Source organism: Phyllostomus discolor, chromosome 3 (genome assembly GCF_004126475.2).
Source record: "Phyllostomus discolor isolate MPI-MPIP mPhyDis1 chromosome 3, mPhyDis1.pri.v3, whole genome shotgun sequence".
Lineage (NCBI taxonomy): Eukaryota > Metazoa > Chordata > Mammalia > Chiroptera > Phyllostomidae > Phyllostomus > Phyllostomus discolor.
The window spans coordinates 9,972,304-9,999,468 of NC_040905.2; positions in this window are offsets into that span (position 1 = coordinate 9,972,304).

Sequence of the window (27,165 nt, forward strand, 5' to 3'; positions counted from 1 at the left end):
AAGAGGCAGTGCAACGTTCTTCAAACTCAGAGTCGACAGTGAGAACGACATGAAACAAGCTCATCCTGCCTGCCACAAAAACTGGATTTAAGTTTTCTGTCTGCTAAAAGTCCATTTGAAAAATGAAATCTTTCCATGTGGCTCTATTTTCTTCTATATAAAAGGGTGAGGCTGAATTCTGCTTTATTTAAAAAATGGAGCTTTATGTATATAGTGCTGACATGCACACTAAAGTCATCTGGAAAAAATACAAGCTACTATAACAAATGCCAAATGACAAAAGTAGCCAGTCTCATTCTATTGAGACAAATAAATTGAAGGGGAAACGTGTTTAGCTGACAGAGTGAACAGAGAAAATTGATGTCCTATTGTCAAATACACTGTAGCGGGACGTGAGGGTTGGGAAGTTCTGAAACAATGTATTTTGCACACAAGATAAAAGCAAGAGCTTCTTAGAGCCAGGATAAAATTTTTCATGCTAGACTATGTGTTTATATTAGATATTCTTCTTGAATTCTCCAGAGTAAGAAAAACCATCCTTTAGCAAAGAAGTATATTTTTGCACAAAATTTTGAATCTCAAATAGAGGAAACAGCATATTCCGTAAAAAGAGCACGTAACACCTAAGGTTCAAAACACCCTCCCTTTTTATAAGTGCACAGTTGTATCACAGCCCGGACATTTAAAACGTAGCAAACTTGTAATAGAACCACATTTCCTTTTGGAATACAATATAACTGCAAACAAAAAAAAAGTCATATTTCCTCCAATTATTTGCCAAATGGCCATATCTTCACACCAATGAGAGTCTAGTTGAATCCAGACACCATCAGGAGAAGGGGCAGGGATAAAATGCAGGATCAAACCCTTCTGTTCCATTTGCCACAGAATAAATCCGAAAAGAAGGGAAAGGAGATTCATTTCTGAAACTAAAGGTCATATTTTAGGACCTAAAGGTTTGTTTCTTTTTTAATGTCTTTTTTTTTTTTTTGGCTAAGAAGCAGGACCTTCTTTTTGCTATAAACAAGAAAGCATTTCACATAGAGCCTGAATTACATATAACTTTAAAAATAAAATACTCCGTGTGCTCATTAATATAATCCCCACAGCCTCAGCTCTTTCAAAATAGCAGACTGATTCCATTTCCTTCCATTCTCCTAGCAAATCCTGCCTCTCTCTATTGCCGCTGTTTCTCCTACTTTGTTTTGTCTTTCCCTTCAGCAAACTCGACACTCCGGTAATTCAATCTCCTGTTCAATGTCATGGTTGAATCAAATCACTGTCACTCACAATATAAGCCGTGGCTTGAACTACGGCATGGTTGAGTGACCAGGACAAATATCCCCAAATCTGGAATTTCTGGGTTTTCAGCTGCTCAGCTACCAAGGGGCTTTAGACAAGACCTGTCTTCCGCCTCGTGGGAACAGGTGAAATCCCGTTGGCGCCCACCGGGACTCCGAGGGCAGGACACTGTGGGCGAGGAGAGCTCACCTGTGACCGGGCGGTGGGCTAGCAAAGGGAACCGGGGGTAATGGGCTTTAAGCAGCAACTTGGGGACAGCAGAACCGGCATGACAAGACAGATATGGGAATTAACAAATAATAAAAAAAAAAACTTAGCAAAACGTCCCCTTCACACCAGGGTAGAAATCAGACCAGACCCAAAGAGGGCCTGTTTAAAGATGTCTTCGCTCAGATAGTATAAATAATCAGGTTTCCCAGAGACAACCATTCCCATTCCCACCACTAGCTCTACTTGCACAGGTCTGAAGGCCAATAAAAACTGCTGGTTTACAAGGGTTAGCAGAAATGAAGGAAGATGGTGAATCTTCCTTGAGGTCAGAAGTTTAAAGAGAAATTCTAAGGGTGGGGAGTGACAAATGGTATTGAAACTGACTTTTTTATTTTATAACTCATGACATGAACCAGGACCAAGCCCATGTATTATACAGCTTCCATCAGACAAGGAGTAGGACCCAGCCTGAGGACTTCGAGGGAACACCTGAAGAAACAGGGCTGGAGCACGAATGAGAAACTGCAGACACGTAAGGGATCACAGCCGGCTACGCGGCTGGACGTTGGCGGCACGCTGTGAGAGGAGTGTTGAAAGGTGCCCGGCGGTGGAGACTGGTGTTGGAAAGCCATCTGACAGCATCCAGAGCTCAGATACCCTCCCTGCTCGGAGATCCGAGACCTCTGCCCGGCAAGCGCGCTCCAAAGGAGAAAGGGGGCAAGCAGGTAACTCTCCGCGGAATCCTATCGCAAAGCAAGCACTTCATAGATCTTCGCAGAATTGAACTGTTGAAATAAACCGTACTCAGACAGAAGAACTGGGGTTTTTCAAATGAGAACAGCTGCCTTTATGAGTCGTACTGACCAAAGGGAAGATGGTTTGGGAAGGAAGAGACAACCAGAACGAAACAGTCTCTTTCGCAACTGACGGTGAAATTGGAGGGACGGTCAACAGCAAGAGAGCAGACAATCAAAATCAGATGGATATGGACCACTTAAGTAATTGGGTCAAGGGATAGTGAATGCAGTTCAATTTAGGATGATGTGCAGTAAATTGCTTTAAGAAATAACCTAGGGAATACAGGTTAAATGGAACAAGCATGTAGGAGATTGATCTGGAAGTCACAATAAAGAAAATCGTTGAAACTGACCACCAGAGCATTGCCCACGTTAGTAAAAAGGCCGCAGTGAGGCTGAGAGCAGAAACACACATCGACCCCTCAGACCGCAGAGCAGCTGTCTCGTTCAGGCACTTCTCTCCGCTCTTCCTGAGCTAGTGAAAAGTTTCCCCCGCAGCTCTACAAATTTAACATATTTCAAGGTTACTATGGGCTTCCCCTAATTTCTCTCCAGAGTTCCTTTTTTGCTTGGGAAAGTTGGCAGTTAACAGCCATAGGTTAAGCGACTGTGTGGCAAACGTTGCTGCATTTGTCGGAGGACCACCAGGGGCGGGACCGGGAACCCACATGCCACAGATGGATGGCCTTGCCCTGAGAAGGCCGGATGTGGCATGAAGACAATGTGTACAAAGTAAAGGTAAACCAAGCCTACACTTGCCCCAAGAATACAGAGTTGGAAATGACTTGACTGGCAATTATCTATTTGAATTTGAATTTGATTCATTTAGTTGCAAACAAGAAACACAGGTATGCCGATTGATTTCGATGGACCCCCGCTGAGCTGTGGCCAGGCACTGCACTGGGGATTGCATCCTGCCTGGGAGGCCCCCAGCCGGTAACTGCAGCACGACACAGAGGCCAGGACAACCGCCGCTGCTGGTAAGGTGTTCGCACACATTCTCTGCAGACCTGGTGCAGACACAAATTTGAAGCAAGTTTTCAAAACCCTAGAAATAAATTTTTTTTGGTGTTTTACTGGTATCTGTACAGCCCAACTGAAGGAAAGACAGGGTGATGAACTCCAGTTGTTTTGCTAAACATAAATGGTCTGTTCCTGCCAGTGAAATGGCAGTCCCAGCAACAAGATTCCAGCCAACACCCTTTCTCAGCTTGGATCGGTCCCATCATGCTCCAGCCTTGGAGGAGCTTGCTTTCCCAGGCAGGTGCAACTCACCTGGATTTCTGAAAGAGGCGGGGCTACCCCAACCAGACTAATCAAGTGTCTGGATTCCACTGGCTCAAGGGAAAACATTTTAATGGAAGGCAGCATGGACATGGGAGTCTTAAAGAGACCGTATCAGCGGTAACTTAGCCTCTCTCAACCTCAACCTACTCATCTTTATAATGGGAATAAAAATGCTTCATTGTTGACTTGATCTTGAACTAAACAAGGTCACACATGTCACACGGTGCCTAGCACAAAACTCCATTAACGTTAAGACCCTCCCGTGGCATCGCTCCAGTCAGACACTGGGAGAAGAACTCTCCTACGTTCCATTCTTCTAATTGGCCTGTCTCTAAAGTGTAGTAGACAGTGGACATGGCCTTGGCTGGACATGGAATTCCAAGGAACAGCTAAGTTTCTCTCTTGTGAGAAAAAAAAATACAGAGTGTCCGTAATGGGGAAGCCACCCCTCCTCCTAGCAAATACGCCCAGGGTCATTCCCAAAATGCTCTTCGGAAGGAGACCCTCTCGGCCTGCTCCACACTTGGTTTTGTCGGAGACGAACCACGTTCTAGCTACAGTGAAAGAACCACATGTGGCAGGATTATGCCACAGGGTAGTATTAAAGAGTGAAAGGGGGGAAAAATAATACTATGATTGTTCTCATTATAGGTTCACATTTTATAGGAGAGAGAGGCTGAGTAACTGGCCAAAGACACGCAGCATTTCAGAAATAAAGCTGAAGAGTGGTGCGCCTCGGCCCCCCGCACCGCGCTCCACGTTGGCAGGAACTAAGGCTGCCTTTTTCACTGTCGCAGCCTTAACACCTGCCACGCCCAGAGCCCGCAACACTCCACCGTAGTAGGCACTCGATAAATGCTCGTAAATGCAAAATCTTAAGAAAGGCAAAATTAAAAGCATGCAGCGGTTCAGAATGTGCACTTAAACCAGAACCTAATAAAATATATAGAGAGAAAAGGAGATATCCTGTTCCAAAGCAGGAAAAAAAATGAGATGTTTTGTTCCAAACTAGCAAATACTGTCAAGTAAGTTCCCGTCTCTACCTAATCATTATCTTGCAATATTTTTTCCTGACCTTTATTTCTTCCAGGACAATTTGCTATCCACTCTCAAAAGCAACTCTCCAAATAAAACAGATTTCATCATGGTTCAAACTTACAACATTTTTTAATAAAGAAACACCAGAGAACACTAGAAGAGCTAATACTTCAGTGCCAAACAACCAAACAGATGTGATTCCTACCGCTTCCTACCTTTCCAAAAGACGTGATTAATGGGGAATTATAGGAATAATCTAATTCTTGTTGAAAAGCTTGATCGATTTATTGTTGCTTGCAGCCAAACCATAACCAGGTCCATGTTTCAAATCACTGCAGATGACCCAGAATCTGGGGCTCATCATGATTCTATACTTTGCTATGAGGCTGGTGCCAAGAAAATTTCCTCCTAACTCAGTAACCCTTCTTCCTTTCTGGACACGTTCTACATAGCTTTCCCTTTGCGCCTGCCTTGGGTTAAGATTTCTTGCAGCAGCCTTGTAAATGACTTCTGTCTTTGGAAGATTCATTGCAGTTGCACCGTGTCTTTGATTCCTATCCTTGGAACGATGTCCACTTTCTACCCAAATAGGACCCTGCACAGAAGTCTCAGCTCCGCGTCGATCGCCCCAGAAAACCATCACTGATTCTCCTGCCACTAGATTAGGTTAGGCTCCTCTGCTCTGTGTTTTCATAGCGTTTGTATCTCCCCAGTCTCAACATCTTCATGTGTTATTATTTTCCATTTAATTGTCTATTTTCTCTATTGTTATTGTCAACACCATGGCAGATGTCCCCATTCTTCCCCCTCTTGCCTGCCTCCTCCCAGTCCCCCACCCCTTCCCTCCGGCCATCGCCACACTGCGGTCTGCGCATACAGTTGTGCATATGTTATGCACATATGTTCTTTGGCTAATCCCTTCACTTTCTGTCATCCAGTCTCCCTCCCCTCCGACAGTCGTCAGGCCGCTCCATGTGTCTATGCCTCTGTTTCTATTTTGTTCATCAGTTTATTTTTGTTCTTTAGGTTCCACATTTAAGTGAAATCGTATGGTACTTGTCTTTCTCTGACTGGCTTATTTCACTTAGCACGATAATCTCCAAGTCCATCCATGCTGTTACAAAGGGTAACTGGACAATATGGCCGTGTGGAAAACATCATATCCTCAGTACATGGTGGCTGTTACATATTGATTGAATGCCTCCCAAAGTTTATCAGCTCCTAAGTCCAACTTTCATTCCTTTTCATGACAGAAATCATAGCACTTTTACTTAAGCTAAGTGTCTGCTGAGATCCAGTCTAATCTTTATTCTTTGGGGAACCAAACCCCAGGAGTTCTGTCATGGAACAAGGACACAGAGCTAGATGATGTGTTTCCAGCTTCCCTTGCAGCTAGGCTCTTTGGCCGGATGGACATAAGCTGAAGAGATAGGTGCCACTTCCAGCTCATGTCAGGAAAAAGCAGCAGCTTCTCCTCTACTTACTCCTTGCCCTCCCTAAAGGTTGGAAAGAGAACACTGTGGTGGTGAGGCAGCTTCAGCCAGGGAGTTGTGGACAACAACCTAAGGGGCAGCAGAACCATAAGACAGAAGAAACATAGCACTTGGTGACCTTAGAGACTAGACCCACTCATCCACCCTAGACTGTCCACCTGTCTCTAGACTTAACATAAGGGAGAAGCAAACTTGCCTCTTATTTATGCCCCTGAATTTTAGTGTCTCTCTCTCTCTGGCATCTTAAATTTAATGTTTAATAATCCATATTAGTTATAAATTCCTTTAACTTAATTTTGCCTATAGAAGGGGGTATTTTTTAAGTTTCCCATTCATATAGCTGAGCACGTGTTACCACTATCACCATGAAATAGAAACTCACAATCATGTACTATTCAGGTAGCTACTACCCAGGAGCAATACATAACTTAGTAGAACTTAACTGTGTTTACCATCCACATTTGAATAAATATTTCGTTTACTTAACTGATAGCTGCTGCTTTTTTAACTTTATATTTATTGTGGACACTGTTATAGATGTCCTATTTTCCCCCTTTGCCCACCTCTACCCAGCCTCTACACACCTTCCCTTTGACCATTACCACTTAATTTGATGTTGTAAAAAAAATGTGTGCTAAGTGATACGAACTGGCAAAGTGACAAACTGTCCTTCTCAACATCACTTTGGAGTATGGAGAGTCCTTTTATATAAATAGTGAATTAAATTAGGTATAAAGCATTGTCCAGTATCTGCTACCCATACTAAGACCTTATGAGGCTACAACTAGAATACAATACAACTGATTTTCAAAGGGTGCTTATGGAATCACTCTTGGGTCTTCAAGCCACACCTTTGATATTTCGATGTTTTAGAAAATCAGTATTTCGCTGTTAAAAAAATAGTAATCCCTAAGGACTTTAAACAGATACAGTCTTTCTTTTTATTTTCCTAACACTAAAACCTTGAAGTCAGAGAGAATACTCATAATGGCTGGTAGGAACTGTTTCCATTTTTAAAGCTTTTAAAGACACAATCAGCTTGTCATGGGCTGTGAGGTGGACTTGACCTTTGCCATGACTAATTTCCTGTAAACGGACTCTGGTTGGAAGAGCTCTCGAGGTGTCCAAGATGGACCAGGTGGAAATAAACCAAATTCCCTTCCCATACTAAAGCTTCTAGCTATAATCCCCTCAAGGAATAGAGAGCTAATATAAGTAAGCTTTTCTGGCTTTTAAGCCACTTATGCTTCCAGTTAGAACCCAAATGGACACCATGTTCTCATTAGGATCCGTCTACGTGAATAACGTATCCATTTACTACTGAGGACTTCTCTGCCCCCTCTATGTAAAAGTCCAGGCCTCCTGATACTCCCCACTCCTGTAGTATTATCTAATGTGCCCTACATTATACTGATGTCTCTTGTTTATTATCCTTCTCCCCTACTAGGATATAAACTCCATAAGAGCAGGAAAGCATGTCTTTCTAATTTAGTGCTGTATTCTCAATGCCCAGAACAACACCTGGAAGGTTGAGAAGGGGCGGATTTCTGGGAACACGTGTTGAACCGATGAATGAATGGAGGCCCCTTCTGAAAACGTGCACTGCGTGCCCGGCAGTGCATCTGCTAATCCTAGAGCTCGCTCACACTGCTGCCCACGCTAGCTCACGACAGCAAGTCCCCCACTTGCTTTGGGCACGGTTTTTTTGTTTGTTTTATCCATAGCCACCAATCAAGGAATTGGTAAGTAAGATGTCATTGCTGGCAACAGAATGTCTCAACCCAAATGCCCTTAAACCAAAACAGACTTGTTTCCTATCATAATTGAATAGGGTTTGCTTGTGCTGTGCATTGAATTATGTCTCCCCTAAAAAGATATATTAAAGTCCCAACCTACAGTACCTTGAAATGTGACTTCATTTGGAAGCAAGGTCTTCACAGAGGTAATCAAGTTAAAATGAGGTCCTTAGGATGGGACCTAATTCGATGTGACTGATGTCCTTATGAAACGGGGAACTATGGACACAGACGTGCAGAGAGACAAGATGTGAAGACACAGGGAGAGAAGATGACCATGTGACTAGAGTGACAGACCTATGGCCAAGGAATGCCAAAGGCTGTCAGCAAATACCAGAAGCTAGAGGAGGCAAGGGAGGGTTCTTCCCTGGAGCAGAAAGCTTGGTCCTGATGACAGAGTTATTTCGGACTTCTGACTTTCAGAACTGTGAGATTATAAATTACTGTGGCTTTAAGCCACCGACTTTTTGGTACTTTATTATGACAGCCCTAGGCAATTAATGCAGCTTTGTATAAACCTTAATGGAGGGCTCAATTTCTATGCTCTAGACCCTGTTTCTCTCTCTCCAGACCTGGCTACAGGTGGGTCTTCTCATTGCTCTCATGACAGCCACCAGCAATTTCCAAGCCTTCCTCCTCCTTCATATTTAGTGGAGAAGAGTCAGCCCTTGCAACAGCCAACTGAAGCCTGGGGTTTGAGTTACATTCCTGACACAGACTGATCTGAGTCACATGCCCAAATAGCAAATCAGTGACAGTGTCTGAGGGGATGCACTGGGCAGATTACTTTGAGCCAATCGAGGCCTCCTCCTTGAGATGGGAGGGAGTCAAGTCCTGGGATAGTCACTGCTGGTTCCCGTAACTCCCCCTGCCATTCGATCTACTCGCCCAAGTCTGCTCACTGCGAACACCTGCTACTTCCTGTTAGAGGGTGTTTCCCCCGCTGACCGCATGAACATGTTCAGCCTCTGCACAGAGCAAGCTGGAAGCTCCCGAGTTAATGCCCCCCAAGGCAGCCCTCAAATTAAGGATCAACAGGGAACTGACAGACAAATACCCAGCCTCCTCACTCTGCAGCCGGAAGAACTCTGACGTGTGCCCTACAGAGTCTCCTCGAGTGTCCCAGGGGTGCTGAGCTCCAGTTGGCCACGGTGGTCGGTTGGCACCCATTTATGGACTTTCTCCCTCCTTCCACACATCCCCACCACCCCCCAGTATTTCTGCCAAGTAAACTATTGTTACTTAAATCTTTGTTCAGGTTTGCTTCTGGGGGTAGCCAAACCAAGAGAAGGCCCAATCAATTGCATGGGAGGAAATGCAGAGTTCTGTTAGGAAAGAAAAAAAGGTAAGAACAGAAAATACTGGAAATTCACCTAATGAATGTCCATTACACTAATGATGATTTCTTCTCTTTCAAGCAATGAGTAAGCCAAACATGCTTTTTTCCTACAGTTCTGTTAAACAGACAAGAGCGCAGCATTGCCTGGCAGACCAGGAAGCAAACACATGGGCTCCGTTTTTGCTATTCTGTCCCCTACCTGCTGTTTCTACCCACAGGCCATTTCCCTTCTTCGTGTCTCAAGTTCCCATGTAGCAAAGACTGACAGTGATGACCCTTGTCCCTGCAGAGCACGACTCCAGGAGAGCAGGGCGTGACGTAAGGTAAATCCCTCTCAAACCTCTTCCCAGGTGGGTCTATCACTGAAACTGTCCGAAGGGCACATGCAACATCCTTCGGCATCACTTGGCTCAGGGGACATTAAGAGATTAGACCCAATTAGATCACAGATCCAAGTTAGAAGGAACATTAGCTCTGTAGTATTCTCAACTATCTGAATTTCAGCTACCCTTATCTCAATAAACTTAAAAATACAACTTATTTATCATTTATACATCTTTCATTTATCATTTATACATCTTTCCAGCTTTATTGAGATATAACTGATATATCCTATTGTGTAAATTTAAAGTGTACATGCTGATTTGATACATTTATATATTACAAAGTGATTACCACCACAGCGTTAGCTGACACCTCCACATCACGAATCATCATGGAAATGCAAATCAAAACCACAGTGAAGTATCACCTCACACCTGTTAGAATAACCATTAGAGAGATCAAAGATAGCTGGCGCTGGCGCAGATGTGAAAAAAGCGGGAAACGTGTGCACTGTCGTTAGAAAAATAAATTGGTGCAGCCACCACGGAAAACAGTATGGAGGTTACTCAAAAAATAAAATAGAACTACCACACGATCCAGCAAAAATACCCACTTCTGGGTATTCATCCAAAGGAACTGAAATCAGGATCTCATAGATACATCTGCGCCCCATGCTCGCTGCAGCATTATTCACAACAGCCAAGAAGTGGCAGCAACCTAAGTGTCCATTAACATGTGAATGGGTAGAAAACAAAGATGAATTATATATATATATATATATATATATATATATATATAATGGAATGTCCATTATATTCAGCCACGAGAAAGGAATCCTGCCATTTGCAACAACTTGGATGAACCATAGGCATTACTCCAAGTGAAATAAGCAAGACACAGAAAGATAAAACTGTATGATCTCACTTACATGGGGAATCTAAACAGCCAAACTCAGAAACAGATCATAGAACAGTGATTAGCAGGGACTGGGTGGGAAGTGGGTGGGGAAGACTGGCCAACAGGTACTAACCTCCAGTTATATGATTAAGAAGTTCTGAGGAACCTAATGCACAGCTTGGCCATTACAGCTAATACTGCATTATATACTTGAATGTGGCTAAGAGAGTAAATCTGAAATGTCTTCACCACAGAAAACATGTGGTAATTAAACAGATAATCTTCAGCCATTCTGGAGGAGCTCGGAAATGATTTCCTTAATGAGGTCAGTTTTGCTGAGCCCCAGACTGATAGCCTCTCTTTGGTAAGCTTTCTGCCACCTCTCCCACCACAGTTTGCCCTGCCACAGAACAGCCGTCCACGGGGAACGCCACCCTGCATCTCCAGCACACTAAGGCGGTTCTTCGCAAGTGTTACGGGACCCATCCTTCCATTCTTCTTTGTTCTCTGAGTATAAGCAGATGGCAGACATTCTTCTCATTATCTAGGGATACTATATAATATTATTATGGTGTCAGGCTATTAGAGGCAGCAAATGCTACACAACAACAGCCTTAATTGAGGCTTAGAGATGAATTATAAGTATGTAGCCTGACTTCAGGGTGTTCGTAAATGCTTTCTGGAAACAGTTAAAAAAGATGTTTTCAATTGTTCAAACAGTGACTTGCCCTGCCAAAATCAAGTAAAAGCTTCTTAAGATATGGGCACCATAAACATATTTCTTAAGATTTCTTTTTTTTCTTCTCAGCCAGAAGCATGGCAAATCTGTGAGCCAGAAAGCCTCGTGCATGCCACTTCCTGTAGTATTCTGGGAAAAAACCAATGAAATGCTGCAGAAGTTGTATTCAGATCTCCCGTGATCTCACAGCCACAAAATTCCACCCCTTCTTTGAAGTCACTTTGCTATGACAATAACTATCTGTCCGAGAGTCTGGCCTTGGCAGTGGGCTGTCCCTGGGGATGGAGACTCGGGCGTACACCACAGCAGCCCACCTTTGGCGGGGAAGCTTGTGACATAGAAGGCCGTGCGCCAATCTTGGCTGACCCACTTGTCGCCACGCACACAAAGTGGCTGGTTTTGAGTTCCTTCAGGGAATTACAGCTCTCAAGTACTGGGTGGAGGGACACTATGATCCCAGTGCATAGGATGAAAGGCAGAAAAACCTGGGTCACTTGAGATTGGTTCCAGGCAGAAACTATTAAACGACAGTCTGAGTCTCCTTTACTGGAGAGAGTAAAGGGAAACAGAAACCGAACACTTGGAAAAGAGAATCCAGTGTTCAGAGGCATGTTATCCAAGCTGCGAATCACGCGGGCCGCTTTTTCCAAAGTCTGCTCCCAAGGAATGGACCCCGGTGTTTTGTTTTGTTTTTTTTTAAGTTCTTGTTAGCATGTGCACACAAAAGGGACAGGCATAGTAGTCTTTTGTTGCCTGTTGGTAACAATGATCAAAAGTTGTATGGAAAAACTGCAGAAGAATGAGGGATTATAAAATCTCAGTAATACAGATCCTGGCATCCAGAATTTATGATCATCCTATCATTACCGTCTTCCCAAGGCTATGTCTAAGCAACTTACCCCTTATAATCCCACACCCTTCAGCAGGGGACGGGAAGGGGTGAGGGCTAAGTGTCAGTTAGGGTCACACAACTGCTCAGCAGGATCCGCAAACAACGGTTTTGCCATTAAAATATCATTTACCTAAATAAAACTGCATCTCTTTAAAAAAAACAAATTCATAATTCATGTATTGTAAGTTCAGCTGGGTTTATTCCCCAACTCCATCCTCAAACCCAGTCTGGTTTGATGAAGTGTTTACTGTATTAAATAGATAATATTTAGCCTTTGTGGTTTTCAGCTATTTCATTTCTCAGGACCAGAGCTGATGTACATGGGTAGGATGTCAATGTCAAGGTATCTTTGGCAAGTAAAAGGGAATAGCTAGCACTTGGCACAGTCCACATTTCCTCTGTCACATCCTCTCCTACCCTGTTAATATTATTTAGATTTCTGAACTTTTAAAAAATTCTACTTGAGGCACAAGACAGAAAGGGGAACCAAAAACCCAGAAGAAGGCAAAAACAGCTAAGATGCTTTGTCAATGTCTTTATAAAAATGATTATAAACATAGCCAGACCTGGTTCATACTCTTGGCTCTCCACTGACTGATTATGGTACTATGCGAGCCTTCTTCAGGTGACTGTCTCTACTACATAGGTGTAATAGTGTCTACTGAACAGGAGTTATTGAGGGGATAGAAAGAGATCACAGATCTGTCCACATACCATTTTATTTAACATGTTTATAGTGCTTCCTCATTGCCAGGCACTATTATAAGTTTAAAAACTTAAAAAACTGAGACTTGAGCCCCAGGCATTCTGGTTCCTAAACCAAGGGCCTAAACTACTATGTTGAGCTGCCTCATTATGCATACAAATAGGAGTCATAAATAGTCATGATTATTGTTTCAATTAAGGGTATATCAGTTAGCTATTGCTGTATAACAAAATATTCCAGAGCACAGTGACTTAAAACAATAATAGTTTATTAGTCCTCACTGGTCTAGAAGTCTGCAGGGTAGTTCTGCTGATCTGGCTCATGTTTGGCTGACCTTGGCTAGGCTCACTCAGGATGCGGCTGTGGACAGCTGGCAGGTTGGCTAGAGGCTGACCGGTCTTGGATGTCCTCAGATAACCTGAATCTCTTCTATGTGTCTTTTACAGTCTATTAGTGGACTAGCCTGGCCATGTGCTCTCAGTTATGACAAAGATACAACAGCAGCAAGAGACTAAGTCCAGAGTGTGTACTTTGAACACATTTGGTAATTTCCCATTGGCCAAAGCAAGTCCTGTGGCTGATCACAGAGTCAAGAGCTGGGTCAAAAATGCTCCTTCCACAGTTGTAAGAATGAAAACTTTGGGCTACCACAGCAATTAATTTACAGCAGAAATATTCTGAATTATGCAAGGGGCAGACTTAAACCTGAAAATAAATTATTTCAATAAGAATGTTTCTAAAATCTTTACAAACCCATGAGAAAATAATATACCTAAAATTGACTTATAAAAGCTTAATAAATTGTAACATAAAGTTAAATTATTAACATTTGATTAGGTCTCTAATGTTTGTAAGTGATACCACATGTATTTTTACACTTAACCCTCTCAATACACCACAGAGAAGGTAGGGCAGCAAGGGTTTTGGGAGCCAACTTCCCTTCAGTTATTTTTACAACATGAATCAGAAGTGAAAAATGTCAGCTTTGGTAACACCACACCTTATTCGGTGACAGCAAACTAGTTACAATGAGAATCAATCCTGCTAACCACCATAATGGTGGTGATGGCTTCAAATTCAACTTGTTAAACATTCTATCAAGTTAAGAACTTAGACCTAGTATTTCTGGTTTAAAACCAAGATATTGTTATTTTCGGGTACTAGGTAAACTGACTTCACTGTTAACATAAGTACAGCTCTAAGATACAGAGTAGAACCTTGTTATGTAGATGGCATTTGCAGACAAGAATAAACATAACATTTTCTAATACAGCCAAAAGAGATATAATATGCATTATGGTGAGTAAGAGGAAGATTCTTCAACAAGAAATATTTGAATGTGTGGTATGGACACCACTTACAAGCTGTGTGACTGCAAATAAATTAGGCGTCCTCTACACACCTTGGTTTTGTCATCTATAAAGCAGAAATCATAAGAGTGCCTATCTCACAGGGCTGTTACGATGATGAAATGAGTTGATATACATGGCAAAGTACTTACAATAGCACCTGGAACACAATAAGCACTCAGCAATAGTTAACAGTTTTGATCACCATCATTACTAAAGCAAAACAGGTTTTGGCAAGGCTTTACCCTGCTCCCTGTCGGCTCCCTAGCACATTCCCTGTGATTAGTACATTATATGTAGAATTTAAGCGAACCACATTGTATTTGCATTTTACAGACTCTCCAGCCTCCATCTTAGGAAACGTTCAGAGGAGAGTCTTTCACTTACCAGACAGGGACATGGTCTGCGGAGGCACAGTTCCGAGGCCCAGCTTTGGGAGACACTAGATGACCGAACTGGAGGAAAAGGGAGGCAGAGTTCCCGAGAACTGGGGATGAAAAAATCAGGGAATTTCCAGACCTTGTATGAATGTCTGGGGCCATGATGCACTAAGAGGAGATGGGGGCTGAGGATCACTAGAACCAGCCATGCGATCAGCAAGGTCATGGGTAAGAGAAGACAGCAGACTCCAGGAAGCATGCCCTTCCCACAGTGCCACCTGTGACATCCTTTCAACACACTTCCTGCCAGAATGTTCCAACTCAAACTACTGGAGGATTTTCTCCAATGATGAGTAGGTGGAAATGAATAAATCTCCAGGTACGAATGCAAAATGATGTTTGCTTTCTAATAAACTTTTGTAGAGTTTCCATGCATTTCCAAAATTTATGCATTTGTATATTGCATTTGTATTTTGAATGCATATTTGAAATTTGTATTTGTATACTGAAGGAAGCCTGCATGATTTTCCAAGGATATATATGAAGGATGAAGGGGAGTATTGTAGACAATCTTTAGAATAGATTAGACAAAACAAAAAAAAAATATTCTGAGAATTAGCACAGCACTATTCACTTTAAACAGAGTAGTAAATGTGTCAGCAAGTAATTCGGAAAAAGCACTACTGAAATGGAACTTGGTTCTAAGCATGTGTTATTAATTGAAAACCACTGGAAAGGTTACCTGGGGCCCACCGAAGTGCACGTGCTGGAGTATTTCCCTTCTCACCTATGAGGACGGACTGCGAGAACACCTGCGGGAGGCACCGGCCTCAGCTAGTGCAGGGAGCCCTTGCTGTCTCGGAGCACCCGTCCAGCCAGGAGAAAGTCGGAACAAAGGAACATATGCTAAGATGCAGCAAAATATGCTTTTCCCACTAGTGGATCTGAGATCTCCTAGAGCATAATTTGTAATTACCGTATTTTGCCATGTATAATGGGCGCTTTTTTGCCCACATTTTTGAGGAAAAAATAAGGATGCACACTATACACAGGCAGTACTAAAACTTGGGTGTGCATTTCACGTGGCAAAATATGGGTAGTCCACTGTTTCTATGCAAAAGCATCAAACTGATGCCACTGGAAGAATCCTTTAAAAGTTGTTCTTTTAAGTTAACTCAGTGTTCCTTCCTGGAATCTATTTTTCCACATCATTTGCATGGAGTTCTGAGTGCCCTTCTTGTTTCATGGGATGACTTTTTATCGGTATGTTTTGGTAGGAAAACAAAAGGAAGCATATGCCCAGCCCATGTCTGCTTTATTCTGAACTCTCCTGTAGTGTATCTTGAAATGAAGAGTTTTATGCCTGTAAAAGGGCTCTGACCGTGACCCTCAGGTGTGGTTCTGAGTAAAGGCAGGACACGGAATGCCGTGAGGAGAAGGGAGAGGGAACGTGCACATGGGACAGGGAGGACAGAAAAAGCCTAGCAAGCCCTTGGGAGCCCCGGCCTGGAGCTGAGTCATCCATCCTGGGGAAGAAAACATCTGGGCTCCAAGCATATAGGAACCGTTTCAGTCATTCATTTATCAATATATTCAGGAAGCATATGTGGAGAACCCAATATTCACCGAGCACTGTGCTAAGCACTGGAACAAGCGCAGCGGTTTCATCACGGCCCCTGTCCTCCAGAGGCGACAGCAGAGTGTGGAACATAAACGCAGAAACCCGCAAGGTAAGGGAGTGGCAGTTGCTGTAACAAACCAAACCCCCCAAATCTCAGTGACTTTCCGTAACAGGTGTTTCTTTCTCGCCCAGGTAACAACACAACGCAGGCATTTCTGATTAGCTGGCAGCTCTCCGCCAAAAACGTGACTCAAAGACCAAGGTTCATGTCATCTTGTGGCTTTTAGCAAGTTCAACATTTGGTTTCCAAAGTTATATTAAGAACACAAATTGCCAATATCAGAAACGAAAGAAGGGTTATCACCACAAGCCCTATAAACATCAAACGGTTAATAAATGACCATTATGAAAAACTATATGCCAAAGAATTCCACAACTTAGATGAAATGAACAGTCTTGAAAAATGCACGTTCCCAATGCTGAAGCAAAATAAAGTAAAAATGTGAAGAGCCCTATAGCTGTTAAATACATTGAACCTATTATTTAAAACCATCTCACAAACAAAACTCCAGGCCCAGATGGTTTCGCTGGTGAATTCTATTAAATATTTATGGAAGAAATAATTCCAGTCTTACACAAAGCCTTTTAGAAAAAAGAAAAGAAGGGAACACTTCCCAACTCATTTTACAAAGCCAGCATAACCCTATTACTAAAACTAAATAACTACATTATAACAAAAAAAAAATCACACAGCTTCACTGGGCATCACCTCCACACCAGTCAGCTGGGAGGGGAGATGGGCACAGCTGGTTTCCCACGGGAAGTCTTCTTACGGGCCAGGCCTGGATGTGGAATGCACTGCATCACTTACATTCCTTTGCATAGAACTCAGAAACGTGGCTACACCTAATGACAAGAGAGGCGGGGAAATTTAGGCCAAGCTGTGCGCCCTCATGAAGAAAAGAAACAAATGTGATAAGCGCTGTAAGACAAATACACATGGTATGGTGGTCTAGCACAAAGACAAGACTGTAACTGGAAAAATGAATGAGTGAATGAATGAATGAATGAATGAACAACCAAACTGGTAGTTAGCTCATGATATAAATCAGCCCCATTAAAATGGCCTCTACCTAGCTCCAGATGACGCAGCAACGGTACCAAGAGGAATAACGATTTACAAATCACTAACGGGCCCCGTTTCAGTGTTAACTTTGGCTGAAACACTGGGTGTGCGTTTGCTTTCCATGGGACTTGGCAACGAGCCCAGTCCAGAAGTAAATGTCGTAGTTCTAGTCCCATGTTAAACCAGTGGCGTTCTTCTGCAGTCCTTAGCCTACCAGCCCACAAATTTGCTTGCCTTTCTGTTTGCCGGAGGGGGTGCAGGTATGGGTACGGGGGAGTGGAGGGGGACTGCAGGACCCAGAAATATATCCTTGTTGAAGTTTGCGACAAACACTGTGTGGTCTCCCTGTATGCATACATGGAAAGTTGGTACCTTCTACTTTTTTTGGATGAGGATTGCATTGAATTTGTATATTTAAATGTATGCCACGTGCTTCCCTTGCTTGTTAACTCCTCCATATCCTGTAGATCGAATTTTCTTTATTTCCATTCCCGATTCGATTTTTCTTTTCTCATTTCCTGTTTCCCACTACAGAGCCAAAGGGAAAGCAGGCTTCCCAGAGATTTCTGGGCAGGGCTCAAATCCGGACTGCCATTCTCTGAAAACGCTACCAAGGGGCGTGTTAATGATCACGGTAAAGACACCTCGGAAACCCAGCGGCCAGATGCAAACCAGTGCGGTGACATTTCCGATGTCCTCACAGCTGCTTTGTAATTTCTTCAGTCACCTGACTGCGTCTGCAAGCACAAGGAATGAGGCTTTCCACGGGTCTTCCTTACCCTCCCACCCTCAACATCTCTCTGGGTCACACTTCCCTGACACCTGGCAACCCCTCCCACCAAACAGTGTCATGGGAGGTCTTTACAACGCACCCGTGGGGGGTCCAGCCTGGAGGCACACAGGCCCTTCCAGACAGTGAGGCACCCTTCATAAGATACCCTGTGTCCAAAATCAAAGTGTAACACCGCATTTGTATTTTATCATTTCTAGAGTACATTGGGTTCCCTTCCCTGGCTAAATTTTAAGTTCCTGCTGGGGTCAAGTCACGTCTAATGCTACTGTGGCACTTCCACAGCCCCACGCGTGGCCTTGGAGGTAGTAGATTCTCAATAAATACGTGGTAATTAGATTTAGGTCAAACGAGGGTGCAATCGCTAGTTAAAAGGCAAACAACCCCAAGAAAGGCGCGATACTACGAGCCTGCTGCCAACACCTGCATTTCAGTGGTGTCTCTTGTTGCGGCAGTGGGACTGGGACCGACAGTGAGCGACCCAGGAGAAAACTCAACACTCAGAGGGTGAGGGAAGAGTGGGGAAGCCCACGCTAGAATTTCTCACACAGCATAGGGGTTGAAAAGATTATTGACCCATTCAGGTACTGTCATGCTAGTGATGTTCAAAAACACATACCAGCCCCTGGGATGGACAGATGAACATGACACCCACACAAACGAAAGGGGATCGCAAAGAAATGACATCTGGGACTTCAGAAGCTAGACTGTAAGTTTTACAGCCTCTGCCCAAGTTTTGGGGAACACTTGCCCTGGGAACCCCACCGCCATGTGGTGTGGAAGCCCGGCACCAGGGCCCACATGCAGCAGAGCCACGGCCCTGGGTGACAGCCCTACCTGGGCACCGCCTTGCCCACAGGGAGGAGCCATTTTGAAAACACACCTTCTGGTCCCAGGTCAACCGAGCTGGCACTATGTGGAGCAGAGAGAAGCTCAAATGATCGGTCTGTGAGTAAAAATAAATGACTGTTTCCTAAGTATCAGGAGTAGGTGACTACATAACAATGCACACCCATAACGTGTGTGTAGAAATCAACCTGTGTCTCCTCACACAACGAATGCACATACCACTAACACTGCACAGGGATTTCTGCCAATGTGATTAATCTGTCTGCGTGTGTGTAGGCACTGGGCCCTGGGCTCCCACTGTTGCTCAGGGAAAACAGGCAAGCCCTCTGCAGACTGCCCTAAGCACCCCAGATGGAACGGGTTTACGTCCCAGGATCCTCTGTGTGCCGATGCAGGAACTAGATAATGCAATCAGTGCCCGACGTGGTACTTAAATGTCTTATTCTGATTCAAAGGCTGGCTTCTTGAAGAAGTCAAGCTAATGAGAACTTTGGGCACCACAGGTGTCTGTAGAAAAGATATATTTAGTCGAAGAATCTCAAATGTCAGGTCATGAAAAGCTGTCATTTGGATCCATACATATGCCTGACTCTAGACCCTGGAGGACGGGTCACGTAATCTCCCACTGCTCAGCCAGACATTGGCCTCCCCCATCTCGTATGCCAGAGAAGGCTGAGGTTCCCGCAGCAGGAGGAGACGGGGCAGGAAGATGGGGCCACGGGAGTAAAAGGTATTTGAAGCTATTTCTCCTTTAGACCAGTGCTTCTAGAACTTTAATGTGCACACAGATCACCTGAGAATGTTGTGAAAATGCAGATTCTGATTCTGTTCGCCTGAGAGGGAGCCCAAGCTTTTACATTTTTAACAAAAACCTGGCTGGTGGTAACTGCCACTGGCCTGCAGACCACACCTTAAATAGTAAGGATGTGACCACCATTGTGAGCACTAAGCCTCAAGTGCCTCTTACATGTAAGTCCTTCCAAAGCCTGAGCCCGGCAAGACAGTCTCACCGCCCCATCACCACCTTCCCCTGGCCTCTACCATCACTCCATTAGCACCACCATCTCCATCACCACCACTGCCAACCTCCAATGACACCACTGCGTCCATGACCTCCGCTGCCACCACCGTCTCTATCACTGCCACCACCAGTTCCAAAAACACCAGCAGATCTGTCGCCACCAACTAAATCTCTAGCACCACCGCCCTAACACCACTGCCCTCTCTACCGTGCCCTTACGGCCCACTGCACACCATTAGAATTACTGAAAACGGTGATCTCTAACCGAACAATGACAATGATAATACCTGAAGGTTGGTGGCTCATCGATCACCTTCACCACAGGAGGGAATGTCAGCTCCTTCTGAAGTACAGAAACGCATCGGAGCAAAAAGCCGCAGCACAGAGGAGGGTCCAGAGCAAGACAAATCCTAGGGAAAATAACAGAGTTGTCATAATGCATATGCCCAAATAGCCACGTTCACATGGACACATTTTGGATTTGCAGAAGAGTTTAGATATTTAGAAGGGTAAAATGTAAGTAGGTGGGCTTAACTTATAGCTGAAACAGGTAACCCCCCTGTTATATAAAATCAAAACCAGAAAACTGGTTTGTTTTTCTAGTCACTCTTTCTTCCCCAAGAAGATCTCTGGGATAAGCAGCCAAGTGTGCTTAACTTCTGTGTCCACCCAACTCTAGTCACTGGTGAATATAACTTTTCAGTCTAGAAATGTGAAACCTGCCCAAGCAGTAGCAGCATGAAGTTCAAAAACATCTGCACAGCTAGGTAAAGATGATCTGTACGCATGATGTGGGCAGGGGTGATTTCCTCTCCTAAGCTTCTCAGATGAGAGAAGCCGGGCAGACAACAAACCCGCCCAGCCAATGCAAACCTCCTGGGGTTTCAGAAGTGATTACAGTCAAGTCCTCTAATTGTCTGTGTGTCTTATTAAGCAGATCCCATTTGAGTCTAAAATCACAAGTGATGTTTAAATGTTACTTCTACAAGCTACGCAAAACTGTAATTTTCCAGTCAAGGAAAAAAGGATGCTGCCAAATAAGAAGAGATATGAAATGGGATCGTTCCCCTTATTTGCGAGACAGATGTTATTTTTGGCTCTTCTGTATAATGCATTCCATATCATAGTCCCTTCTTCACCAGACACTAGGAACAGCACATGCTTGCACACAGTGCACCGAAACCATTATCTGGAAAACTTCTTTTTGTTAACACTGACAACTCTTCAGGTGCCCAATGCAGAAACCTCGAGCTGTCAGCTGTGAGCAGGGCCAATTACACCAAGACAGGATTTTGTTTTTGTTTTTATTTATTCATTTTTAGGGAGAGGGGAAGAGAAGGAGAGAAACATCAATGTGTGGTTGCCTCTCACGCGCCTCGCACTGGGGATGTGGCCTGCAACCCAGGCATGTGCCCTGACTGGGAATCAAACTGGTGACCCTTTGGTTCGCAGCCCACACTCAATCCACTGAGCCACACCAGCGAGGGAAGAATTTTGTTTTTATCCACCCAACACATTCCTGCAAGAAAAATAAAGCCATACATTTCCTTTCCTTGAAGCCCTTATCCTCTTCTGGCTGACAGATTTCATAAGATTTGGGTTTTCTCTGCTGTATCATCTTCTCTAGAAAAATGTGGAAAAAGAAGACAATAAAGAAGGCACAAACTTACACAGGAAAAATGAAGAAGACTCCATCACACCAATGGGCTATTTTACTTAAAAATATTTATCTCCAAAAAGTTTGATGCTAAGTAAATATCAGCTGGAACTAATTAGTTCTAGAGCAAAAATCTCCACATTGAATTAGGATGACAAGAACGCAACCAGAAATGAATAGAATGTACTGGTTGGAAGCAGGTGGCGGTCTTGCCAACTGGTGTGTGCAAATGGAGAAACAAATGGTTATTATTACGCTGAATTCATTTTCAGTTGGAGGTTCTTCATGATGGAGAAGCTGATGTTCATTTAAATAATTTGAACTCAGCCAATTGCTAATCCTTTCTGGGTTTGCCAAGGTATTTCTTTTATTTTGCAGAGGTTTTCAAGATGGTGTCTTCCCCTCCAACAGCCTGGGGGCACCACCAAGTAAGAAAACAAAGAAATATTACTTGATGATACAACAGCCTGGTTATATATGGAAGTTCTTTGGTAAACTGGAAGGGATTAAAGAACGGCTTGCAAAGGCAGCACTTGGGATTTAGAGGAGACACAGGCCTCCCTGTTCAAAGATGAACATGTGAGAGTTTGGGGAGATTTCTGACCACGTCTAGACTGTAGCTTAAACCAACACTCAAATAACATCATGCTATTGATTCTGACGTAATTGAAGACAAGTTGCAGACATCCCATCAGGGGGCTCACCAGGCACTAGGCAACGCACATCTCTCCACAAGCCCCGAGACCTCCCTCCTAGACATTTTCTGAGGAGCCATTCACCTAACACATATCATTTGAAAATTGCTTTTGAAAAAGGACTATGCATGAGTACCTGTTCAAAGTGCTAGGTAAATCCAAAGGTAAAAAACAAGGGGCTCTGTCCTGGTGATGCATAATTTCCTATGAAGGACTTGTGGGTCCCATGAGAATGATAACAACAATAACAACTACAAAAATTCTTCTAATTCACCCACTGGAGGCTGAGGTATAAGAACAGAGAGTGCAGTGGGAACTCTTCCCCACGGAGATCAAGTACCAAAGCAGACCCCAGTGAGCAGTAGGAAGGGAATGGTAGAGGGGGAGACGGAGAGAGTAAGGGGTAAGGAGGAGCTACCACTAGGTTAGCGGACATTATGAAGAGGCTTAAAAATCGTACTTTTGAAGATTTAACCTTCAGGCCAAACAACACCCCCAAGACAGCTATTCTCAAGTTCTTGAAATTGCTACCTTCAAGTCAAGGAAGGCATCAGGCAGGATGAATAGGATTCAATGGAGTTTAGGGATGTGGGGCATCCAGGTGGTTGAACTAGGCAGACCTGAGGTTCTAAGGGAATGGCATGTACAAAATGCAGACATGTGCCAGCATGTCGAATTTGGAGGATATCAAGAACGCCAGATAAAAGGAAGTCTTAGGTCTTGAGTTCCAAGCTTTGTTATGAAATAGCTTCATGACCTCGGGTAAGTCACTGAAATTATATGGATCTCAGTTTCTTTTTCTTTTTAAGATTTTACTTATTTTTTTTAGAGAAAGAATCAGGGAGGAAGAAAGAGAGGGAGAGAAACATTGATGTATGAAACATCAATCAATTGCTTCTTGCACACCTCCAACCAGGGACCTGGTGTGCAACCCAGGCAATGTGCCCTGACTAGGAATCGAACCAGCAACCTTTCAGTTCACAGGCCAGCGCTCAACCCACTGAGCCACACCAGCCAGGGCAGGATCTCAGTTTCTTTATCTATGAAATGGGTGTGTTGGATTATGCTAATTCCCACTCAGATACCTATTCTTCCCATCTTCCATACTAGCGGAACCCTTCTTTAGTTCAGAGAGGCAACATACCCAGGTGAGGAACTTGACTCTTCGGTGACTTCCCTCAGCAGCAGCCCCAGCATGACCATCTGCCTCTGGACTTCTTATTACTGGGGAATTCAGCAAAGCCTTCCTTGCTTTAACCATTGCATTTATGCTTCTGTTACACACAACCAAATGCAGACCCAAACCTGGCACTGTGTATCAGTGATGGACCCTGGGAGAATACTTCTCAGGAGAAATATATCAGAATCGGTGTAGGGACATGCTCATATCCTTATCGTTTTAATCACTAACATGACAAAATGCAAAGCTAAACAAAAAGCATTTGGCTGGTAGAAATATTCAAAACCCAAAAGTCAGAAAGCTCTCTGTGAGGAGTATGAGTTCGAAGTAGTTGAGGACAGCGAATGGGACCATTTCTCAGAGTCCTTTTAGATCCAGGAGTTCCAAATTCAAATCACCTTATCTAATTCGTTATCAGCCTCTTGGATATAGTAGAGATATAAGGTCAAGGGACAGGGGAGGGGAAGGCGTGATTAGAATTTGGAGTCCAGTCCTAGCCTGGTGGGAACACTGGGTGCTTCGATGGTGCTGGAATGTACCAACATAACACAATAGTGACTGTCACAAATTTCCCAAGGGCCAACAGCTTTCTAGAGCATGAAGTGGGGTGAGAAGGAAAGTGCATGGGATCAAAATAAGAGCAAGAATGCCCTCCACCCAAACACTCATGGCCACATGGACTTCAAGGATAATGAAGTGAACGCACATTCCTCCCTCAGGCCTCACTCACAAAACACAGACTTCTTCCTCAAGAAAGAAACCCAAGGGTTTAAAAGTACCATGTATTCGACAGTATATTCAGAAAGGGTCCAGACTGCTGGAGTTTGCACACAACCCCTGATGTATACAATTCTACAGGCTGCATTCAAATTTCTTAAAGTGTCACGTGTAGACATCAATAAAATCAACTGATAAATGCCGCCTGCCGTAAGTCTGTTAAGTACGTGCTACTCAGTATTCGGGGTCTCTGAGCACAGATGCAGGATGCTCACTGGCTTCCCGGTGAGCACATGTGATTGTTGGGGGCGGAAGGAGGAAGGTTGGCACACAGCAGAAGGCTGGGCACGTGGGACCAGACACACAGGCCTTTTCAGAGAACGAGCTTTTGGTTTGACAGAGCAACTCTGCAGTTTCTTATTTTTCATTTCTGTGCAATTAATTTCTACTTTCATCTTTATTAATTCCTTCACTACACATTCTTCGAGTTTATTTTTCTCATATGTATTCATTTCTTGAATTCAAAGATCAGCACATTTATTTTTTTGTCCTCCTTGTTTTTCCTAACAAGAATCATGATAACAAATATTTATCCTAGTACTGTCTTGGTGATATTAATAGATTTTACATGTTGTATTTGACAGCATTGCACTTCTAACTAGTTTTATTCGCTCTTTAACTCAAGTATTGCAAATAAGTGGCCTTTTTTTCAATTTCAAGTAGTAGAGTTTTTCATTTTAAGAAGTATAGCTGGTTTTCGGCTTCAGGGATTTTTTTCTTCTCATTTTACCATGATGAACAGTCAATGTGGCCTATGTGATTTCTTTTTGTTTTACAGTTTGTTAACATTTTCTAATACATGATAATTTTTTCCTGAAGGCTTAATGTGCTTTTGAAAAATAATGAATTCTGTTCACTGGATATATATAATTTATTCAGATATTTTACATCATTACTTATTTTTATTGTACTTCATTCATCGATTCCTAAAAAAATTCTGACAAAGTTTATGGTGATTGTGACTCTACCATTTATTCTTATATTTTATATTTGCTTTTGTTTATATATTTAGAGGCAAGACTTTCAGGGTTATAAAGGTTTGGTTGATAAACTCTTTTGTTCCCCTGAAATATTCTTTATTGGCCATTTTAATAACATCCACCTTGAATTCTCTTCTGTCTTGTATTAGCATTGCCAGATTTGCTCTATTCTGGTTAGCATCTTCCTTCTATATTTTTCCCAGTCCCTTCACGGCAACCTTCGCGTGCCTCCCGCTGGCTTGTGAAAGAGAACAGGACATGCTGTCTGTGCAGTGACCTCCAGCCGGTCTCCTGGGAAGTGAAGGAGGAACAGAATGTGCTGCGCTTCTGGACAGACCTTCAGTTTCTTCCTGATGTGGGAGCTCATTGTTTCACCTGGGTGTCACAGCCTCTCCTCACTGACTGTTCCTGCCTAAGGGGACAGACGCAGGGTTGCTCACTGCCTGGGGCTGGAAGAGTACAGATGGTATCAACAAACCTGATGGCTTCTGCTAGACAACCCTAAGTAATCACTCTGTCAGGTACACCGGGGGACTTCCCACCAGACCTCTAAAAGCCTCTTGGCTAGAGGTATCCTTGGAGTCACATCCACCTTTGCAGAAGTTCTATCCTGCATGTATTTTGGGTTGTGATTTCTTTCTTCAGTCTGATCCCAACTATCTTTCATCTTTCTGAAAGTCACCAAATGTTTGGAGCCAAGTAAAGACTCCTTTGTTTTTTTAGCATGATTTTAAAAACACTATTTTTGCCATTTCTAGGGATTTGGGGTAGGAGACAAATGTTGCAGGAATTTCCATAACACATATTTGCTCTATCTTTTCAATTATTTCTTTAGGCCAGATTACCAAAATGGGATTCTGAGGCAAAGCATATGAACATTTTTAGGGACCTTGATGCATATTGCCAAATTGCTTTCTAGAAGGATTAGGATAATTTATACCACCACGAGCAATTCCCTTATTAGTGATTATGCTTATCGTTTAGAACAAAAAGAGAAGTCAGATATCAAGGACTCTGATTGTTAAAGTGTTTTTAAAATGTTAAAGAAGTATAATTGACATACGATTAACTGCACATACTTAAAGTGTGTAATTTCATAAATGCTGACATGTATCCACCGCTGAATCCATCATCACAAAGGAGTGAACATATCCAACAACCCCAAAAGTTTCCCATGGCCATTTGTAATCCCTCACATTTCTGTCCACCTCTCTCCTGTCCCCAGGTAATCACTGATGTAGTTTCTGTCATGAGATCAATGTGATCAATTTGCATTTTCTAGAATTTTAAATAAATGGAATCATATAGTATGTATGTCTTTTTCTCTGGTCTTATACTCAGAAAAACTATGTTGAGATTCATCCATACTGTTGTACATATCAATAATTTATTCTTGTCTATTGCTGAGGAGTATTTCGCTATAACAATATACTAAACTTTACTCATTCACCTTTCTTTTCCTAACTTGAATTATTTTTAATGATCTCATTTTTTATGTATAAGCTTTTTAGCTATATTTCTTTATGTTGCTATTTTAGTGGTTGCTTTAGAATACAGTATCACAATTTACCTTCAAGTGACAACATACCACACTATATATGAGAACCTTAACAAAGGCATACTTTTATCCCTCCCTGGACTTTGTGCTATTGTTGTCATACATTTTGTTTTTACATACTTTATAAAATATAATAACTATATTGCTATTATTTTAAACAATTATTAGGGGGGAAATTTTATATATTTACCCATATAGTTACCATTCTGGGTGTTCTTCAATCCTTAGTGTATCTCTAGATTTCCACCTGGGATTATTTTCCTTCCATATGAAGGACTTTCTTTAACATTTCTTGTAGTAATAGTCTGCTGGTGATGAATTCTTTCAACTGTTGCATGTCTGAAAATGTCCATATGCCTTCA